Genomic DNA, 19,675 nt, shown 5'->3' on the forward strand with positions numbered 1-19,675 from the left:
AAGCTAGCCAGAAGTCTCTTAAATCTTGTTTTCTAGCTCCCTTGACCATTTCTGTAGCCTGTCACAGGACTTTATAACAAGAAGGGCAAAGCCTGAACTCTTGTAACAGAGCTGCTCATGTGATCAGTCATTTTTGTTTACAAAATAGGTCAGTCATTTATTTTCTAATTTCAGTTGGGCTCTCTTTTGGGAGGAGGAACAGGGCACATTTGGCTGTTATGCGACCTCCTGTGTGTCCATGCACATGCACCACACTTCCGAGGTGCGAAGGCAGCACCTGAAGGTTGGGATTTCTAGATGCTACTTTGGCGCTCAACATGGCCACTACTGCACCACTAACCTGGAGCAAATTGCTCACTTTCTGCCTGCCTCCATTTTCACCCAGCAGCAGAGTAGGAACAGCAATACTGACCAAGGTTATGGACCTGCTGCCAGACCCTCAGCAAGACGTTACGCAGTCACAACTAGCGAGTTGTGACTTAGACACAGAACAACTATAAAATCTGCTGGACGTATACACAAAGCCACTCAAGGAAGAAATACCTACTTTCAACTTGAAGTGAACAATCTTAATTTATCCACAGTAGTGAGCTATTGTCAACACAAACAGAAAGAGGGGCATTACCAACATCCCTGCATGGAATAGGTAATACCTTCTCCCTGAGACAAGAAACTGTGCTTCGGGGAAGACCTCGAGGATATGTCACATGCATCACAGTGTCTGAAGTACAAACTTAAGCACATCCTAAAGGGCTTTCCTCAGCTCTGGCCAAAAGTGGCTACTGGCATTAACAATTTCATTTCAACAAGTCTTCCTTTTCAGTTTCCTAAAAATTTTATGAAAATTTTTCTTTTGGGATTTCCTATTTACCCTAAAATAGTGGTTAGCCCTGCCCCTAACCAATGCAATATATATATATTAATGCATTTGCATTCCTGGAAACCACAGAACACTGCTCTGAGCAATCTTTCAGCAATTTACTCTTGCAAATTCCTGGTGCATGTGGTTCTGGCAGTGTCAGAATTGTTACCATCCCACCTGCAAAAAATTTCAGCTCCTGCAGGGACTGATTTTCCTTCAGAATTAAGAGAGAAACAGAACAATCCTGTCAATAGAGTATGAAATGTTTCTTCTGACAGAGTTTTACTGCTCCTGCTAGGTAATTAGGAGCTTTACCAAGTTTGTACTTCCCCAGTAGTTTTGGGCCAGCAATGCCAAAAGCTCTCTAGGAAGCCCTAAGGTACCACTCCAACTCAAAATGATGAGAAAGAACTAACTGCCTAGCATCCCAGCTATTAAAAAACATTAGAGATGAGTTTCAAAATCCTATGCAAAGGATCAGAGATGGAAAGAATCAGACTTTCCATTTCTCAAAAATTCTGTTATTCTAAATATTTTTCCATACCAAAAATGGAACAGGAACAAACATCTTGATACTAATTAAAAAAAAAAAAAAGCTCATTTTCAGCTGATCAGTATATCTGGGTTTCTGACCTCTTAGAAGCAAAACATACATGAGAAATTCACAGGGTTGCAGAAAGTCATATTGAAAGGATGACAGCCCACCCCCCACCCCAATCCTGCTCTGCAGCCACTGAACTGTCTGATATCTATTTTTCTCTCCTGGAGGAAGACTTCCTGGACGAAGGCAGTTTCACTGAAATGGATTAAAAAAAAATGTTAACCCTTGTTAAAAAAAAAAAAGGCACTTTCCAGTGCCACCAGCTCCAGGTTTCAATGAAAATTCCCCAGCGCCGCTGCAGCACAAGCCCCACAGCATCTCCCAGGCCCGTGCACGGAAACCGCCCCCGCCGCGCCGCGGCCGCCCGCCCGCCGGAGCCGCCGGGGGCAGCGGGGCCCAGCGGAGCCAGGGGGAGCGACCGACCCAGCCAGGCCCGGCGCCGCCGCGCTGCGCGGAGCGCGGCCCGGCCCCTTCCGCGGCCGCGGAGGGCGCCGAGAGGCCGCGCGGAGCTGGCGCGCCGCCCCGCCGCCGCCGCCTTTGTGCACCGCGCCGGGGAGCCGGAGCCGGCACCGGCACCGCCGCCCGCCCCGCGCAGCGCAGCGCAGCCCCGGCGGCCGCCAGGAAGCGAAAGGCGCCGCGGCGGCCGCCGGCTCCTTCCTTCCGCCGCGGGCAGCGCATCCCGCCGCCCCGCGCGGAGGCCGCCGCGCTCCCGGCGGCGGCGGCGGGGCAGGGGCGGCGGGGCAGGTGCCGGTGCCGCGGCGGCTGCGCCCCGGCCCTCCCGGCCGCGCCCCGCTCAGCGGCTCATCGCCTCACCGGGGTCCATCGGTGCCCTGCGGGCCGGCGGCGGCTGCGGGCGATTAACCGCGCCAGTGACACTAGCCCGCAGCATGGATGCGGTGCGGTCTGCACATGCTCGCTCCCGACGGCCGGCCGGCCTTCCCCGCCACCTTCCCTTAACTCTCGCCCGCCCCGGCCTGCCTCCGCCCCCGCCTGCCTCCGCCCCCGCCCCCGCCCCGGGCGCGGCCGCCGCGGCACCGCGCCAGCGAGCCGCGGTGCAACGAGTTTGCTCCGTGCGCAGCCGGCGGGGCCGCGGGGGGGGAGCGGGGCACGAAGCCGGCAGCGGGGGCGTCCCCGCCGCCGCACAGCAGCCGCTCGCTCGGTGTGCGCCGGGAACAGCCTCCTCCAGCAGCTCTCCAAAGTCTTGGGGTGTCTGCCCTGAGTGGGCGCAAGGCGGGGTACTGCTCTTTGCTTGGTGAACTTATGATCCAGGTCCTTCGTATTTACTTTTCTATAGAAATCCATAACAAAAAAGCCCGAGCAGCTAAGGAATATAATCCTCATGCGCTTGCTGTTGAATCTGGACAGTGACCGGACATCCCTGCAGTGCAGGAAATCAAACAACTATCAAGAGAAATATCTGTATGTAGCTGCACTGTTAAAATAGTGAAACACAATCTCTACAAGAAGTGTTTTTCCACCCAGGAAGATCTCTTCAGACTCAGAAAATTGCCCAAGGAAGAGAAGAAAGAAAATACATTTAAAACATAAATAATAAATTAAAATCCTTTCTTTCTCTTTGTGCATTTTTTCTTCTGCAGCACAAGACCACTGGAAAATACCTTTGTCTAGGATTAGAAATCAGGAGATTGCAATCCTGAACTGGAGTTCACAGCAGACAAGCAGCCCCTCTGTACCTCTGGTTTCCCCTTGAAAAACGGAGGTAACATAACAATAGCTTTCTCACTTAGCACGTGTTGCTGGAGTGAGGATTAACTAGTTAATACCGGTGAAGTGCCTTACGGTCTTCAGACAGAAGTGAAGGACATTTTTGCATTTGTTATTTTAGAGAGAGAGAAATCCAAGTACTGTTGAGTAAAGTGACAACCTCAGGTGACACCAAGTCACAAGAGGCAACTGATTCTGAGCCCAGAGACTGGTGTTTAAGCAAAGTTCTCCTTTTCCTAATTAGCCGCTGACTTTGTGGCTCTTCTCCAGCCTTTCCAGGCTTCTGATGCAGTCCACATTTCTTTTCTTCACAGGCTCCAGGTTTCCTGGCCTCTCCTGCCTTCTGTAGTACCGGAAATGATGAGCTAATGTTTCTAGCAGAATAAGAATGTTTTTATAACCTCCGTTTCATGACTCAACAATTTTGATATCAATAATATATGGGCACAGTGATGAGGCAACATCAGATCTGTGCAGGCCAGAGGCAATAATAATGAAGGACTCTCAAGATGTCTGGCCGCAGTGACCCTCAAAGGCAGGTATCTCTTGAGAGAGGGCTCCTTCAGCTCCAAAACTGCAGGGCCAGCAGATGCTCCACACTAAAAAATCTAGCAGAGGCTTTGCATAGCTTTGTGTAACCAAGGAGTGCCGGGGTTACTGGCTGGCATTCCCCACCAGCATTTATTCGGGAGCTCTGTGTATAAACCGCTCTGGCTCCTCCGAGGATGCCACAATGCAGCAAAGCAGCCTGTCGCCGAGTCACCTGATCGCACAATCTCACTGCAAGAGCTGGAGTATCGGAAAGATGGAGCATTTTAAAGGGGAAATGGAGTATAATGCATAGCAAGCCCTATCTCAGCAACAGAGCTGTGCAAGCCAGGACATGGCTGCATGTGCTGGGGACCTCAAGCTTGATAAAAAAAACAATTGTTTGACATATATTTCAACAGAGCTGAAAAGATAGCTAAGACATCTTTGATATTCTAAGAAGCACCTTTAAAATACAGTATCTGATAGACAGATACAGAGAACAGCAGTCTGATGCAGTGCTTATATATTTATTGTGAAATAGCATCTTTTAGAAAGTACTGAGGACAATGCTAGAGATACAGTCAAGAGCGAACATGAGAGAGATCATTTCACAGTATGAGACAGCATGAACATTTCACAGCATGAGAGGAGAGAATGCTTTACAAGGAGCAGAGGAAAGGTCAAAGAGAAAGGAAGAAGAGAGCTAAGAGATACTCACCTACAGGAAGGAGAAATCAACAGCCAAAGATGGACCGGAGTAAATGAAAAATACATGTAGGGAATACTTAAGTCTGTATCCCCCTATCTAGTCACAGCAACCAGAGAGAGGAAGGAGGAGGTGAGGAGAAAGGAGAGGGCTCTGAGAATGAGAAGGGAGGAAGGAGGAGGCAGTGAGGCAGGGGTGAGGCGAATGAAGATGAATGCTATACTGAGGGGACAGGCAAGAGGGAGAAATGTCAGAGAGAGCACCTGGTGGTGGTGCTGTACACCTGAAAGCTTGTTCAACTCTCTCCAACTGTATTAGCTGGTGTAAAAAAAACTATTATTTCTCCCTCCAGCTTGTTTCTCTTAGTCTGAGGTAGCAGCAGAAGAAAAAAAGCTAATGGAGTTGAGGTTATAATACGGTGAAAGCAGGAGTAGGAGTAGGTGAAGCTTGAGGACAAAAGGGAGGGGGTATCTAGGTCTGCCCTTTAGTCCCGAGTTCACTGGGAAGCTAACGCTCTCCCAGGCCTTGCGTGGAGAGCAAGCGCTGCTCTCTGCAGAACATCCAGATTTGTGCGCAGGAAGCTGGCTCCAAAATGAAAGGAGTTTGCAGTGACCCAGGTATGCTCTAGTGCTCCTGCAGCCACTTGTAAACCAGCACAGGAGATGCAGCTGATCTTATTAATAATGATCTCATAATCCTGTAACGCATGCCCTGGCTTTATCTGGAAAAACAGAGATCACATATAGCTGCTGATCTGGTTCCTCCATGTGTGTGCTCAGAGCCAGCTCAGATGTCTCTACGCCTGATGTCCTGTCTCGTTCTGGGAGGATTTATTCATTGGGTGCAGCATCACCTAACTGTATGGAAACATCCTGGAAAGTAGCATAGTCATATGTGCTAAGTACTACACTCTTGTAACTGGGCGCACTAAGGAGTGCTGCACAGAAATATCCAAGCTGGTTCCTCACTCATCCACCTTGGGTCTGGCAGGGCTTATTCCCTCACTGTTACTTGTGTTTAATTTATGGTTCAACTGTTATGCTGAAGGAAGAATGACTTATTTCTTCAGGGACTCCTTAATGTGTTCGTTACATTGGTATCTGAGTGCACCACAAATACTGCTGCATGCATAGTCATTCCCAGTGTGATAAGATCTCACTTTGCAGACTGGCATTTAAAGCTCAGATATGTTACAGTCAAAAGTAATCATTAATTTGAGATTTGTAGCATCTTTTTTCCCTGGAGGATTTAGTTTTTATGGCTCCTTATACTTACATTCCAGCTGTGGATGCTCATCCCTGCTGTAAATCAAGGCTCAATCCAGAAAAAGGAGCATCTGGAAAATCAGGAACCTACATTAGTATTACCAGTTCAGTCTAAGTGACTTGCCTAGTATGGCTTAGGCACTAATGGAGGGCCCAGGAATAGCATCCAGCTTTCCAGAACAGGGTTTAAGCACTTAACTCACAAAATCACCCTCACCCTAATCTCCTGCCTCACTCACTACGTGCTAACAAATGAAACCAGAATCTCACCTGATAGCACTCCTGTTCTCTCCTCAGCCCTGGTTCAGCCTGACTCCAACCAGCCAGTGCACTGAAGAAGACACCTATCACGGAAAACCTCAACACAATCCTTTAAAACCTAGCAAGTCTCTAAGTAGCTGAAATGAGGGTTTTTTCCTCCTTGGGGAGCATTGGCCTTTTCTCTCCCATTTGCCTGAGGAGGTCCTGGATCACAGAGCTAATCAGGAATTCCCGTTCTGAGTAAATGGAAAAGAGAGAAGATAATCTGTGTTTATTTTAAAAAAATCCCTCACAGATGCACATCCAAAACACAGACTTCTTTGTCAGGAATCTGAGGAGCAAAGAACAATCTTGAAGCTTGCAAAGTAATTAAAGAGACTCATTTCTTTTTTTCTGAGAGGCCCCCAATTACTGTGGTGACAAATGTTCTGCAAATCCCTGAAGCAGAAAGTGCATTTTGAAGAACAGCAAAGATCACATGCTAAAATTCGGATCAGACTAACCTGCTTTGTTTTCATGTAGCTTGCACAGGTCTTCACGTGTTAGCATGAAAATCACTTCCTGTGGCTCATTTTTGGTGGAGATAGAACAAACACAAGCCATAGCTTTTCACTGCCTTTGCTGTTTTGGTTTATTGAAAAAATCAGGAAGGAAATTTTCAAACATGATCAAGCTGGAGGAAACTTCCTGTTCAGATAGTTTCTATTCTTCTTTCTTTTGCTTGTGGCATGGGCTTTTTTCTCCCCTGTAGGCTTTTTCAAAATACATTTGGGTTCTTCTTATGGCTTCAGGCACCAGTGCCATATTCATCACTCCTGACAGAGTAAGTGCGTGATTCACAAAGGGACTAAGGCAGGATTTAGGTCTCCGCATCTTCTTTACTTATCTATGCCCAAAATTTAAGCTCTCCAAACACCTATCCACGTAGCTGTGCACATACCTGTCTGTGCCAGTAAGATGCTGTCTTACTGGCCTCAAAATGTTTAAAGCTGGGCGGAAAACCCCAAGGAACACAGAGCTATTTTTGAAAAATCTGGTCTTACTCTCTCAGATTGTAGAAATCATTCCCTTACTCAGACCATATTCTTTCCCCTAGAAACAAATTTTAATAATAAAGTTTGCATGAGTATTTAACTTTGAGCCATCTGCTTTTCTTCAAGACATTTTTCTCTAATAGATACCTGCTACACCTTACGGCTTAGTGAGAGCTTGGCTCTGAAACTAAGCATGGTGGTTAGGAAACTTCTGCTAAGAGACTCTACCGAAGTGCCTGGCAGCAAAGACTCTTCCCATCTGGGCAGCCTGTCGAGGAGCGCCTGGCGTGGGGCGTTCCCGGGGTCCTGTACAGTGTTCTTGCTCACCCAAGGTTAAAATCATTCACGATACACATGGGAAGAAAGGTCTGTCAAAGCTTTTGAGTTTCCTCAGGAGTGTTGTTCAGGGATTGTCTCTTTGGACTGACAGATAAGTTGCTCAACAGAGCACTAGTATCCCCCACTACCTTCTGCCAGCTTTACTTGCATGTGCCTTGGGTACCAGGCAGGCCCTTCAGAACAGGACAGCCCGATGCCTCTTTGGGAACAAGCAGCAGGCAAGGTGTGTCGGAGGCATGACTGATGCCTGACAAAGTAAGCCTGTATTTGTTTGAGTTTTTAATCAAGATAAATAAAAGAATCCCTCATCATTTCTAATCTGGATTCATTGCTGGGCAGAAGAAAAGCAAAGACCATATATGGAAAGCAAAGATGTTGAAGGGTTGGAAGGCAACTGTTTTCTGTTATTTTGCCGGGTTTAACAAAATTCTAACACTACATTTGGGAGGGGCAAGTTGCCATACAAAAATGCACATGTGCAGTCCAAGTCAATCCAATAAGCTATTTTGAGAAAAAATTTTGCCCAGTAAAAATGGCAGGAGACTGGAGCCCAGGAGACCTGGGTTCTGTTCACAAACATGCTTCAGGCCTTCTCAGTGCCTTCAAGTTCACCTCTGTGTCTTTGTTTCCCCATCTGTAAAACAGGCAACATATTTCCTTTCCTAGATTGCCTTGGGATATGCCAACGGAAAGCAGGATAAGCAAAGAGGAGTTAATATTTAAAGGTTTCTATAATACCAAACAACCCAATGCTAACCTTTCACTGACACATTTTGTAACTCTAAGCTAGCTAATAAATTAAGGCAGAGAATAGAGAAGGCAAACGATCTACCTAAAATGCTTTTGAATGTCAGTATCAGAGATGGGATAATTATAATAAAAAATTCTGTTTCATACAGTGTCTTTTATACATATTATACTGCAGAATGGTTGAGAGACTAAATATTTCCAAAGCTGTAGTTTTTATTTATACAACACAACATGTATGCAAAGTGCTCTGCACAACTTTTCAAAAATTAGTCAAGCAATAATAATAAACCATGGAGAGGAGGAAATGGATGGGGGAAAATAATGGAAAAGACAGGGGTTAGTATATAAAAAGAGATAAATGAAGAAGGTTGGGAGCAATTAAGTAGTATGAATGAAATTGAAAAAGTGTTCCTCTGAGTTTTCAAATGATGTGGAAAGTGGATATGAGTCAAAGGCATACGTAAAAGCAATTCAGAGCTAAGAATTACAGTTTGACTCTTTACTTTCATGTATCAAATATTCACAAAGAACTGCTTGAGAACATTCCACTGGCCAAGTGCTTTTTGAATAACAAAAACATCTGAGATGAATGAAAGCTGTTCACAAACAGTGCTGAAGCAGCAAGAGAAGCAGCTAAATCTGTCAGATAAACTATCTGCTATAAATACAACTTATCTACAGTGCCCTTCTCCATTCTGCTTCCCTGAATTTTCCCCAGAGTTTCATTAGTGATGAGATTCATTACTTTCTTAAACTGTTATTTTGAATGGCTGCATGCTATCAGTAGCACACATGCTTTGCCCTAGAGGCTATGAAGTGCTCCCAGGTGCTTTGGGATTGTGCAGTATGAAAATTCTCATGGGCTCAAGTCTCAAAAACATCAAGCATCACTTTTGCAAGTGATGTTCCCTTACTCAAGCTTCTAAATAACTTTAAAGGCAGTGTCTCCTATGGCTGTGGGATGTTTGTGGTTCCTGCACAGAATTTCAACTTCCATTCGTCTTCCAAAAATACTTCGGCTGGTTGTCTTAATGTGATGTGCACATGAAACCAGGTTACTTACTTACCATAGGTGCATGTCACAGCTAAAGCAAGAAATTTCTAGGCAGAGGAACAAAGAAGAGGAGAGGAAAAGTCACCCAGCAACTAGTATTTCACATGTATTACAGCAATTAACTGGTGAAGTGACCATCTGCTGGAAAATCTAAATAAATAGAGAAAAATCATTCTTGGACTTTTATGATCCTCCAGTTTCGTTCATTAGTTATCTTGGCAGGCTTAATTCATCTTGTTATCATTAAATGGCAGCACTTAAAGGGCAGAACACAGGGAAAGTTGCATGTTTAGCTACAGCTCATTGACATAATCATAATAATTAATAAATATATTGCTCTCCTATGGCATGATACTATGGATCTCAGAGATCACTATTGCCTAGAATGACTTCTTAGATATCATAGACTATTAATTTTCACAGAGATATTCCAGTGTTAAGTGCTATAACTTATGCCTAACAATTTTTATTTGGCTGTAGGCCAATAGGAAAAATGTCCAGTCTTGATATGAAGACATAAAGAGATGAAGAATTCACCACTTTATCTTGTTCTAGTGGTTAATCATCTTGTGTGTCTCATTTCTCACTTGAATTTTCCTGGCTTCATATTCCTGTCCTGAGTCCTTAGTATGACTTACTCTACTCCTTTACCACTAGTGTTTTACTCCTCCAACAGTTCCAATTCATTAATCAAGCCATTAATCAAGTCAGCTCCTTTTCAGTAAGCTAAACAGGTCTTTTACAATAAGGTATTTTCCTTAGATCTTGAATGATTATACAGCTTCTTTTGCACCTTCCTCAGCTTTTCAGGAACCTTTGAAAATAATATCTGCATGTGATTAATCTCACTAGTACCACAAAGGGAAGTAAAGCACCTTCCTACTTCTACTTGTTACTCCCCTGTTTATGCATTCAAGGATTGATTTCATCCTTTTTGCCACAGTATCACACTGGAGTGAAACTGCTCCATATTCTGACCACCCTGATCCTTTTCAGAGCCTTTTTTCCAGGGTAGAGTTTCTGATTATGCATCTCCTAACCTCCTATCTGGTTTCTGCATGCATAACTTTGCATTTGACTGTAGTAAAAGGCTTTTTACTTGAACAGATCTGATCTGCCTGTTCTGTATAAATGTCTTCCCTCATCAGTGCCATTCCAGCAGACTTCATAATATCTGTATATTTTATCAGCAGTGATACTGCTAGGTACTGCTGTACCCTTATTTCTAGGGCAATGGAGAAAATGTTGAATAACACTGAATCTAATGTTCATCCTAATACCACCTCCATGGCTTTTGTAAAGCGCTGTTAACATATAATGGCTTTATCCTCTTTTACTGTATGCCCAGTAAACAAACTTGGCTGGACTGTTTTCCCTACACTTCAACCATCCCATTTTACTATATTCCGCAGTGACTGGGCACCATCCAGGTACAAAGATCCACCATTGTGCCTGATCTGAACACCATATACAAAGAAGCATTCAATGAGAAAACAATTTAAGAAATAGAATCAACCAGAATTTACATCTTGCACATATAGTCATTCCTGTTCAGTGAGGATTCTCTGTGGATCATGATATTTTAAGTCTGTCAATTAGCTTAATCTGTATTTACATAATGTAGATTTTGTGGCTACTATATAATATTTCTTCATGGAACCACAGAAGATAGGGCTAGAAAGTACTTTAACAGCTCTTCTAGTCATCTCATGGCAGGAGTGACAGTACTTAAATTATTCTTGACAGTTATTTGTCAAGATTATTTTGATGATAGAAACTACATCCCTATATTTTCTCATTCTTTGTCAGAGGATTCTCGTATCAGTTAATATTTGCACCCTGACCTGCTGTGAAGCTTGCTAGCGCACTTCTACTGGAATTACTGAATTTGCCATTTTTAGTATTGCCACAGTACAGACACTCATCTAGTATTCTGATATTTCCTCACTATTCCAGGATTTATTAAATATCAATATCAGCAGGCTAGAGATCAGTTAAATAAGCTCTATTAGTATTCCTGCGTAAGCTATCCAGACCTGCTGATTTTAAAATATTTACCCCTAGTACATACTTTACATTCCTCCTAGTCACTAATGGAGTGTTTTGTTTTTTTTCCCATCAGCCCATGTGATAAGTGCATTATCTTTTTTCTTTCCAAATGCAGAACAGAAATATTTATTGAATACTTCTGTCTTTTCTGCAACATTACCATTTTACCATCTCCATCAAGCTACAGCATGTACCCTTGTTAAGATTTCTTTTGTTATTAATATACTCTTAACTCATTTTATTGTCTTAAGCCCTGCCAGCCAAGGAATTTCCTCTGCTGTCCTTTTTTGTCAATTCTGTATATTATATAACATCTAATTTATATTGATTGCTGTATATTTCCTCTTTTGTCCATTTGCTATGGTGGTTTTTATTTTGAACTATGCCTTCACACATTGATTCAGGATGGACTTTAAAACAACATTGTTCTCTTTTATGATTATGAAACCAAGATGCTTTTTTTCATCTAGTAACTCTTCTGAAACAGCTTCCAGTTATCTTTCATATTTTTCTCTCTGAGCCTTTCTTCCTCAGCTTTGGGGTTTTTATAGAGTACCTCATCCTGCTCTCTAACTTGATTCAGTGGTCTGTGAGAGATTCCTCTTCCCCAACAGTACCTTAATGCTTTGTTATTATTTAGTACATTGCGCTACAATGCATTCAGGAGCCTGTGGTTCTAAGTTATTAATAATTACAAATTACACAATGGTGTCCTTAACAGACAGCATTTTTCCTTTCTTTTCCTTTTGGATTTTGATGCTGTCCCAGTAGCAGTCCCACAACAAACACATGATCAAAACAAATGCAAAAGGGCCAGGTCTGGGTAGGTGCCAAATGGTCCTCAGAATCTTTTCTATGGCTAAGAAGAGTTGCATTAGAAAGACTGTCTGTCTCTACAGATACACTGAATAAATAACTACTTCATCAAATATTCATATATATCTTATATAGCAAAGGTCCGCATCAGTAGGCATCACCCCAGCATGGGCCGCAAAGACTTTGGGATGGTCATGATATCTTCTCAAGAGTACGTTTTCTTTTCATAAAGTTTCTAAGTAGGCTTTTTGTGAAGAATTTAATGGAGTTAATAAGTACATAGCCCTGAAGAATGTTTAGTTCATGACATTTTCAAAAGAAATATTAAAATAAGACTTTCTGTCATATTGTAATGTATAATTATCAGATATTTCTACACTGACTACAAATGCCAGCTCAACAACATCCAGCCCAGTGAACTCTAAAACCATAATTTTTAGGATTTTCTATTCTGAGAGAGACCAAAAATGTTTCTCCAGATACTGAATAATCCCAGTAATCCTATCAAAACTTTCAGTTACAACTATTAGAATAGATATTGCTAATGAGAAGCTAACCTCAGAAATTTAAGGACAAAAAATATATCAAGTGAGCTGCAATTTAAGCAAAGGCCCCAGCTGCAAATGTCTTCTACACAATTTCTTGTGACTTTTCATGTACAGACTGATCCAGCTCTTAAGAGTGCTGCAGACAGGGAGGTTGTTCCATTTTCATGTCACAGACACACATCTGTATCCCAGTAACTACATTTTGGTATTAGCTGTTCTCTGTCTACAAAAATACCTTAATTTTTTATCTTTCATCTCCATTAATTCCCTATTTACTCAGTTGTGAGATCTGGACCCTGCTGGGTGGTGATTCACTCCATCCCAAAAAGGTGGAATGAGTTCTCCTGTCTCCACTGATGACAGATGGATAGACAGATAGTTTAGACCAGTTGCGTGACTTTTGGGTAGCTAAAGTCAGGTGAGATAATCCTACTCTGATGGTGAAACTAGGTACATTCTGCTATATAACAGAAATGTGTTGTGACCAATTGTGTGAGACAGATCTAAGTGAGTCAAATGAGAGTCAGAAGGAAGCCCAAATTGGCTCCAGTGTGTAAGCAAATCTTGTTTCTTTCATAATATGACCCCCATGACACCTATGCCACCAAATGCTTTCAGAGGTTTCTGCATAGTTGTCTTTATAAATGGGAACTAAATTCCCTCTTTTATATCCTTTCAAAGGAACAACACAAAGTTAAGAGAAGGGTAATTTGGGAGTAAAAGTACCAGTTCCGAGTTTTGCTTCTTCAGAAGAAAAGCTATAGTTGCTTTTTTGATTCAAAGGCATTTGACATTTTGTTGTAACATCGGGCATGCTATCAGGGAGAAATATTCTATCAAAGTTTAACACAGCCAAAGATGATCTCAGCATATAAAATACTTTTGGAGTCAGCTACATTTTCAGCAGCTTTTTTTTCTTAAGGTATATCTATATAAATACAAGCAATTAAGGGTGCTCAGTTAGCCAGTTTTGGAGGTATAGGCTTAATCATTGATTGAAGTTTTTCTCAAACCCCTAATAAGATCAGAGGGCAAATAAATTGTAGACCTGCCCAAATAAGCTGTTTCTCTAGCATGAACCCAGACTTGAACCTCCACTACTAACTACATCGCACTGACTCGGGAACATTTATGTGCTTATAATTCTTTGAGCATTTAGCTGTTACTTACCTGCAAACATCACCGCAGCATAAATGTAACACAGAAGCTAGGAATTCACAAGCCTTACTTCCAGACAGGTCAGACTGTGTTGTCCCTCTCTTCTCCCTTATGTTGCAACAGGTCCGTTACCTCTCTCTCTTTCTCCCAATTTTTAAGTTCCCTGTATTCTCAGTGTCCTTGCCCCATTATTGGGATAAGGAAAAATGACCAAAGTTCATTATTAGAGGGACAGCTCAGCAGTCAAGGTAGCACCTTCTGGCAGAGCTCCTCCACTAGACTTGAGCAAATAACTAATCTTTTTTCAGGGCATTTTCAGCATTTTCAACAGCCTTTTTTGGAGGATGTCCTGAGAACGTATATTTACAGAAATAGCCTTAGAAATGTCTAAAACTGATGGGGAAGAAATCAGTGAAAAGAAATTAGATGGGGAAATATCTGTGCTGCCCCCACTGCTGACAGCAGTCCGGTAAGTCCAGCTGGCAAGCCACAGGGCAGGGAGCGAGATTCCTAGGTGCAGACATCACTGGGCAGTTCTTGGGTCAAGAGCGGGATCCCTTTGCTGTGATCCATGAACACTGACACTGTGATATCAAATTCAGAGAGACCCTTTTTTTCCAAGAGAGTAAAAAAAGATGCTGTCATGTTTCCTGAGGATGTTGGATAGTTGTATTAAAACTAGGGCAACTGGATATGCCCTCAGGAGCTTTGGACAAGCAAATCAGGCTTCCTTTGGCAACAATCCATTCAGTAACCCTATATTTCACTGTTTGTGTTGATCTCCCATCTGCTGGATGACAGAGGGAGAGAAAATCTCTGTAGAAAGCTCTTCTCACAGCATCAGAGCAGCTTTCTCTGCCACTTCTGTCCTTGCTGATATCTGCGTATCCAAAGGTGGTAAATCATGTGATAAAAGTACAGGTTACCACCCTGAGCTACAAATGCAAACTCTGTCACTCAGGGAAGCCAATACAGTTTTCTCTGTGACATTTGATAATTCTCACCAGTCTTATCAGGAAAGAACCTCAGCCAGCTAGCCTGTATTCAGACCCCAGACCTGGCTAAGCACACAGTCCTTTAGCTCTGTCATCTGAGGCTAACATAACAACTCTGCAGAGCTGTCTGTCATCCACATTGGGCAGCAGGTCAAGGAATCCACTGACATATGTTGCATACCTACACCCAGCATCCCATTGACTTCAAAAGAACAAAACATGGTAGAATTATCTCACCAAATTTCAGTCCCTGCCTCCAGAGCTTTATGGGCAGAGAGATCTGAAAAATAAAGCTTTCCTGACAGAATGTTTCAAGACCAAGACCATGCCATTTTACAGTGGCTTCAATATCCAAGCAAACTTGTAACCTTAATTTTACCTCAGCAAAGCTTTTTCAGCAAGTTTTTTCAGGTTGCCTTATACTTATGTGCAGTTATTGGAATGTATGTCATACAGTAACAGAGTTTTTCTTTTAAAATAGGCAGCTAACCCATTTCAAGAAAGGGCTCTTTTGTTTACTGGGGAAGATATAAAGCCTTCTCAAGCATATGTGAGCATGCTGATTGCGTAACTTCATGATGAACAGAAAATGACAGGGAATTCTATGTAACCACAAAACATTATGACTCAAAGCAAATAAGCATACTTGGGGTCATCATACAGTCTTCATTATCATGAGTAATATTGTCTAAGGGGAGTGGATTTGTGGGATGGAAATTAGATCAAAGTTCCAGGAGTAGTAAGTGAAATAGATTGTAAATAGTTTTCTTGAAGCAATGAAAAGAAAAGTAGCCTGGTCTTGTCACTTTACATATTTGCAGATGGCTTCAGATTGGAGAATTTCCTGGAATCCAGAGACTTTCCTGGAAGATGAAAGAAATATATACAGTAGCATAAAAAGAGACCAAATGCAAAACTGCATGTGTGAATGATCATTGTTAGCCATTGGCATTTATGGTGGACAGATCCGCATGTGTAATCTTTTTTACTCTAGGGAGGTACATCACTCTTGATGCCTTCTGCAAGTGACTCTCGAGGCTTCCATTAAAAAAAAAAAAAAATTCCCACGGATGGTCACACTGTTATGCCCATGATTTTAAAGCTTCAGTAAAAGGACTCTTATTATTCAGTACTTTATCTTCTGTGTTTGTGTGTCTGTATCTATGTTAATGAATACTTCCTAACAATGGCTCAAAGAAGCAATCCCATAACCGATGGTGGAAGTTCTATCATCTGAAAGTACACTGGTGTTGTGGCGAGATATGAAACAGTGCACCTGCTTGAAGTGCAGGGTCAGGTATGCTAAGACCTTATTTCCTTTTGAAAAGTTGGATAGTCTAGAGCAGAGCTACTTTCATTACCGAAAGCGTTGGGAGGTGTTGAAAATGTCAGTGTAAATGCAGGACAGAGCTTATCTATATGTGTAAGACCTGCTCTGTTTCATAGGGGCTTACCATCTCCCCAGTGAGTAAACAACACACATTTTTCTCTCCAGCTGAATGTCAAACTGGAACAAATTATACCACCTGACCACTTATACACAAGTTTTATGATTAGCATGCACTATATATGTCAAATATAGAAGACACCACTGTATTTTCCTGAACTTCTTATAGCAGTTTTCTGTGCTTACACTGGGCTACATTTGGTTAATGTTTTTTTTATTTCTTGAGTGTGACTTTCAGTTTGATACAGAGTGGTTCAGGTTTAACGTAATTGACTACTTTACACTTCAAAGTAGAAAAATTCATTTCACAGAAAGAGTCTTGATCTGCATTGGGCTTGAAATGAAATATTCCCCTCCTTTGAGCCCCAGAATGGGAGTTTGGCATTCTGAGAGGGGCACAAAGTGGTATTGTTAAACAGAGGCTAATTAGGATGGGATTTCATGTTGCTAAGAGCTAAATCTTTGGTATGCAAGAGAGCCAAACAGCAAGGGCAAAGTGTAACTATTTAAGGCTGAAGTTTGCTATTTAAAGGAAAGTGTTCATACTGGCCCAAACTTTTAGCTGTAGTCAGGAAAGTGTTTCTGTATCAGTGACAAGATGATGGGATGTCAAGATTCTGCTCAGTGATTCCAGATCAAATGTGCTCAGGATATAAGACAAGAGATTATTTTTCCAAACTGCCAGCATCAAAAGCACCATCTGTGATCGATTTTGTGATAATGGAGCAAACGGCTACTGGAAATTCAGAAGAGTTCCCAGAGACTGTGGTCATGGGAGGAATGAATATGAGCTTGCAGGAGAAGCACAGCTGCTGCAACACTGTATTAAATGTACTCCTTCCTACCCCAAACCTGCTGTCTCTCCTATAGGGGTTGAGAGACATGACCCACTCACATACTCAAGAAAGCATAACCTCTCGCAAGCGGGGAGGATTTTGCCTGATCCTTTGCAGGAAGATGGGTGGAAGATGTCCTGAATCTTCTCTCCTTCATAGCCACTGCATACCTACCATTCACAGAGTATTTTTTATGACAGCAGGCTCACCTTAAAGATAAATCTAGTAAATCTAAGCCCAGATCATAAACTATAGACCCAGGTTTCAGATAAAGGCTATAGAAATCTAGATACAGAATTCTACATTTCTATATGGCCGCAGAGTGCTTTGCAGAGAGATTGCAAAGCTAGTAGCCTAGGCTCAAAGGCTTCCCTAGACTTAAAAGCAAAAGCTACTCTTTCCTACAGTAATGGTGGCAATACTATTACTCAGTAGAATCACATTATAGTTTTGATCCAGCAGGAAAATATTTTGTTAAAGTTCTTATTTTTTCCACAGGTTGAATCTAATATTTTGATTTCTATGATGTCTTCTGAGAAGCCCAATAATCTTTGGGCCAATGTAAATGGTAATGGCATTAATATTAATTAGTTATTATGAGAAAAAAGCAAGGCTGAGAGGAGCCAAGTATCTTGTACAGGAACATCAGTCTTGAATTTTAACCTCTTGTAAGGGGAGGAGGGGTCATGTCCAGCTTTAGCAAAAATTAGAAATAAGTCTCAAGGTGTTCGGTGAACTTGCACCAAAGACAAAACTGATCCTTTGGACAAATGCCTGAGATGAAATATGCAACTATTGCCCTACGAACTCTTATTTCCTACTCCCCTGCACAGTCCTATATGTTTTTCTGGTAAAGCATTACAATATGTGCCTGCTCCTTAGAAGGAAGTGCCCAGGTGCCCCCGAGTCAAGGTTGTATGGTGTCATATGCATCCAGTGTCTCATATAATATCCTGACATGGCTTGGGCCAAGTCTTAGCACCCCTCCAACAGAGGGCCTGTAACAAATTTATGGCCATTTACAGTCCTGTCCTCCCATGACTCCTCTGCAACACGCAACCTGGGGCAACAACACTTCCTGGGAGCAGCAGAGGTGTAGCTCACATTTCCCTGCTCTGAGGTTACTATTTATTCCAGCTAAAAAAAGAATCTCTATCAGCTGTAATTAGCAGAGGGCCTATAATAGGCAGATGAACAGCCCTGTTTATGCCTGTTAGAAGGCAATGATTGACGTTCCCACCGGGGAGTTCGTTACCATGATGAGACAGAACTTGCCAAACTGAAGAGACAAATGGAGAGCGGCTGCATGTTCTGGGCTAGCGGGGGCACAACGCAAAGCAAGAACAATGACTCGCCTGCTGTATTGTTCCTCTAATAGGTCACCTCAGGTTTCACGGTTTATAATGGCACTTCATGCTATCCAATTAAATGTTGTGTCATGCAACTTTTCTATTTACAGTGAGGCCTCCGTACAGCTTTGTGCTGTAAAATCTTTTCTAAGCTGTAACTGGAGAAATTTTTTATGATTGTAGGAATTTGAAAGCCAGTTTAGAAGAGCGCAAGTTAGTGATGATCTGCCATGTTTCACAAGGCTCTCAAGGGCTTCACGGACACAGGCAATGCAAGCACCCTGCCAGAAGATGCGATCCCACTTGCTCTGCACCCATTGATCGCTATGTACAGCCCAGGTTACCCACAGGAAAAAGCACATACTAAGAAAGTTAAAACCAGAAGAGGGCATCACTCCTATTTTTGTTGGGTTGATATATGAAAACCTCAACCCCCCCCCCCCACACACACACACGCGCGCGCGCGCGCGCGCACCCCGAAGCAAAGGGGGGTCGCGCGTGGCTGCGCGGCTTTCCTCGGGGCCGCGGGGCGGTAAGGCGGCGCTGCGGCTCCCCGGTCCCCGCTCCCATGCGTCACCCCGGTGACGGCAGGTCCCCCCCCCGCCGCCGCCGCCGCTGCGCGGACCCCCAGCCGCCAGGTGGCGCCAGAGCACGGCGGCGTCAGTCTTTTCGGCAGTGAAGACTATCAGAATGGACTTGTGTGGGTTTTTTTTCCAGATTAAGTAAATATTAGGTATATGTTATATATAAAATTATAAAATACATTGCATTATACATATATATGATATCGTATACCTCTACAATGTTTAATGGTATATTTTTATACAATCATCTAATTTATAATGAATATAAAGACACTTCTGACCCACCCACCCCCCAAAAAAGAATAAAAGGATTGACTTGAAAGCCCCCAGTTTAACTACCCGGGGAAAGCCCGTGCCAGCTCTCCCTGCGGCTGCCAAGGGAGAGCGCCTCTGCAGCCAGGGAGGGCACCGAAGCCTCTCCTGCACCTAGGGGGCCCCCCCGTGTGCCCCACCATCCCTTGGCAACCCCCCCAGCCAAGCTTTCCATTCCCCTGGCCTTCCTCTTCCCTCTGCTCCAGGAAATTCCGGGAGTTTCTCTCACCTGCCGTCACCGCCATGGTTACGGCCAAGTGCAAACTGCCTCTATTGCCGGCTGTTAGCACTGGGTTTCCACAGGGGTAAGAGAAGTTGTATTTCCTGGCCAACCCAGCATTTTCAGGCTGAGTTCTGGCTTCATGCTGCATGCAATTAACACTAATTAAGCAATTAAATAAGTAATTAAAACACTACAACATGACGTCCTTTGCAAAAGGTACTGACTCAGTA

The 19,675-nt window shown here is 43.1% G+C and overlaps 1 protein-coding gene across 5 annotated transcripts in view; it reads right to left on the reverse strand.

Moving 5' to 3' along the window:
* TMEM229B (transmembrane protein 229B) overlaps positions 1–2,415 on the reverse strand; it is a 34,806-nt gene extending 32,391 nt beyond the window's left edge. For all 5 annotated transcript variants that reach the window (XM_067296589.1, XM_067296590.1, XM_067296583.1 and 2 more), the window contains exon 1: positions 2,277–2,415. The gene's annotated coding sequence lies outside the window, so the exon portion shown is untranslated. The remainder of the gene's footprint in view (positions 1–2,276) is intronic.
* Between the last annotated feature and the right edge of the window lie 17,260 nt (positions 2,416–19,675).

This window comes from Apteryx mantelli, chromosome 4 (assembly GCF_036417845.1).
Source record: "Apteryx mantelli isolate bAptMan1 chromosome 4, bAptMan1.hap1, whole genome shotgun sequence".
NCBI lineage: Eukaryota > Metazoa > Chordata > Aves > Apterygiformes > Apterygidae > Apteryx > Apteryx mantelli.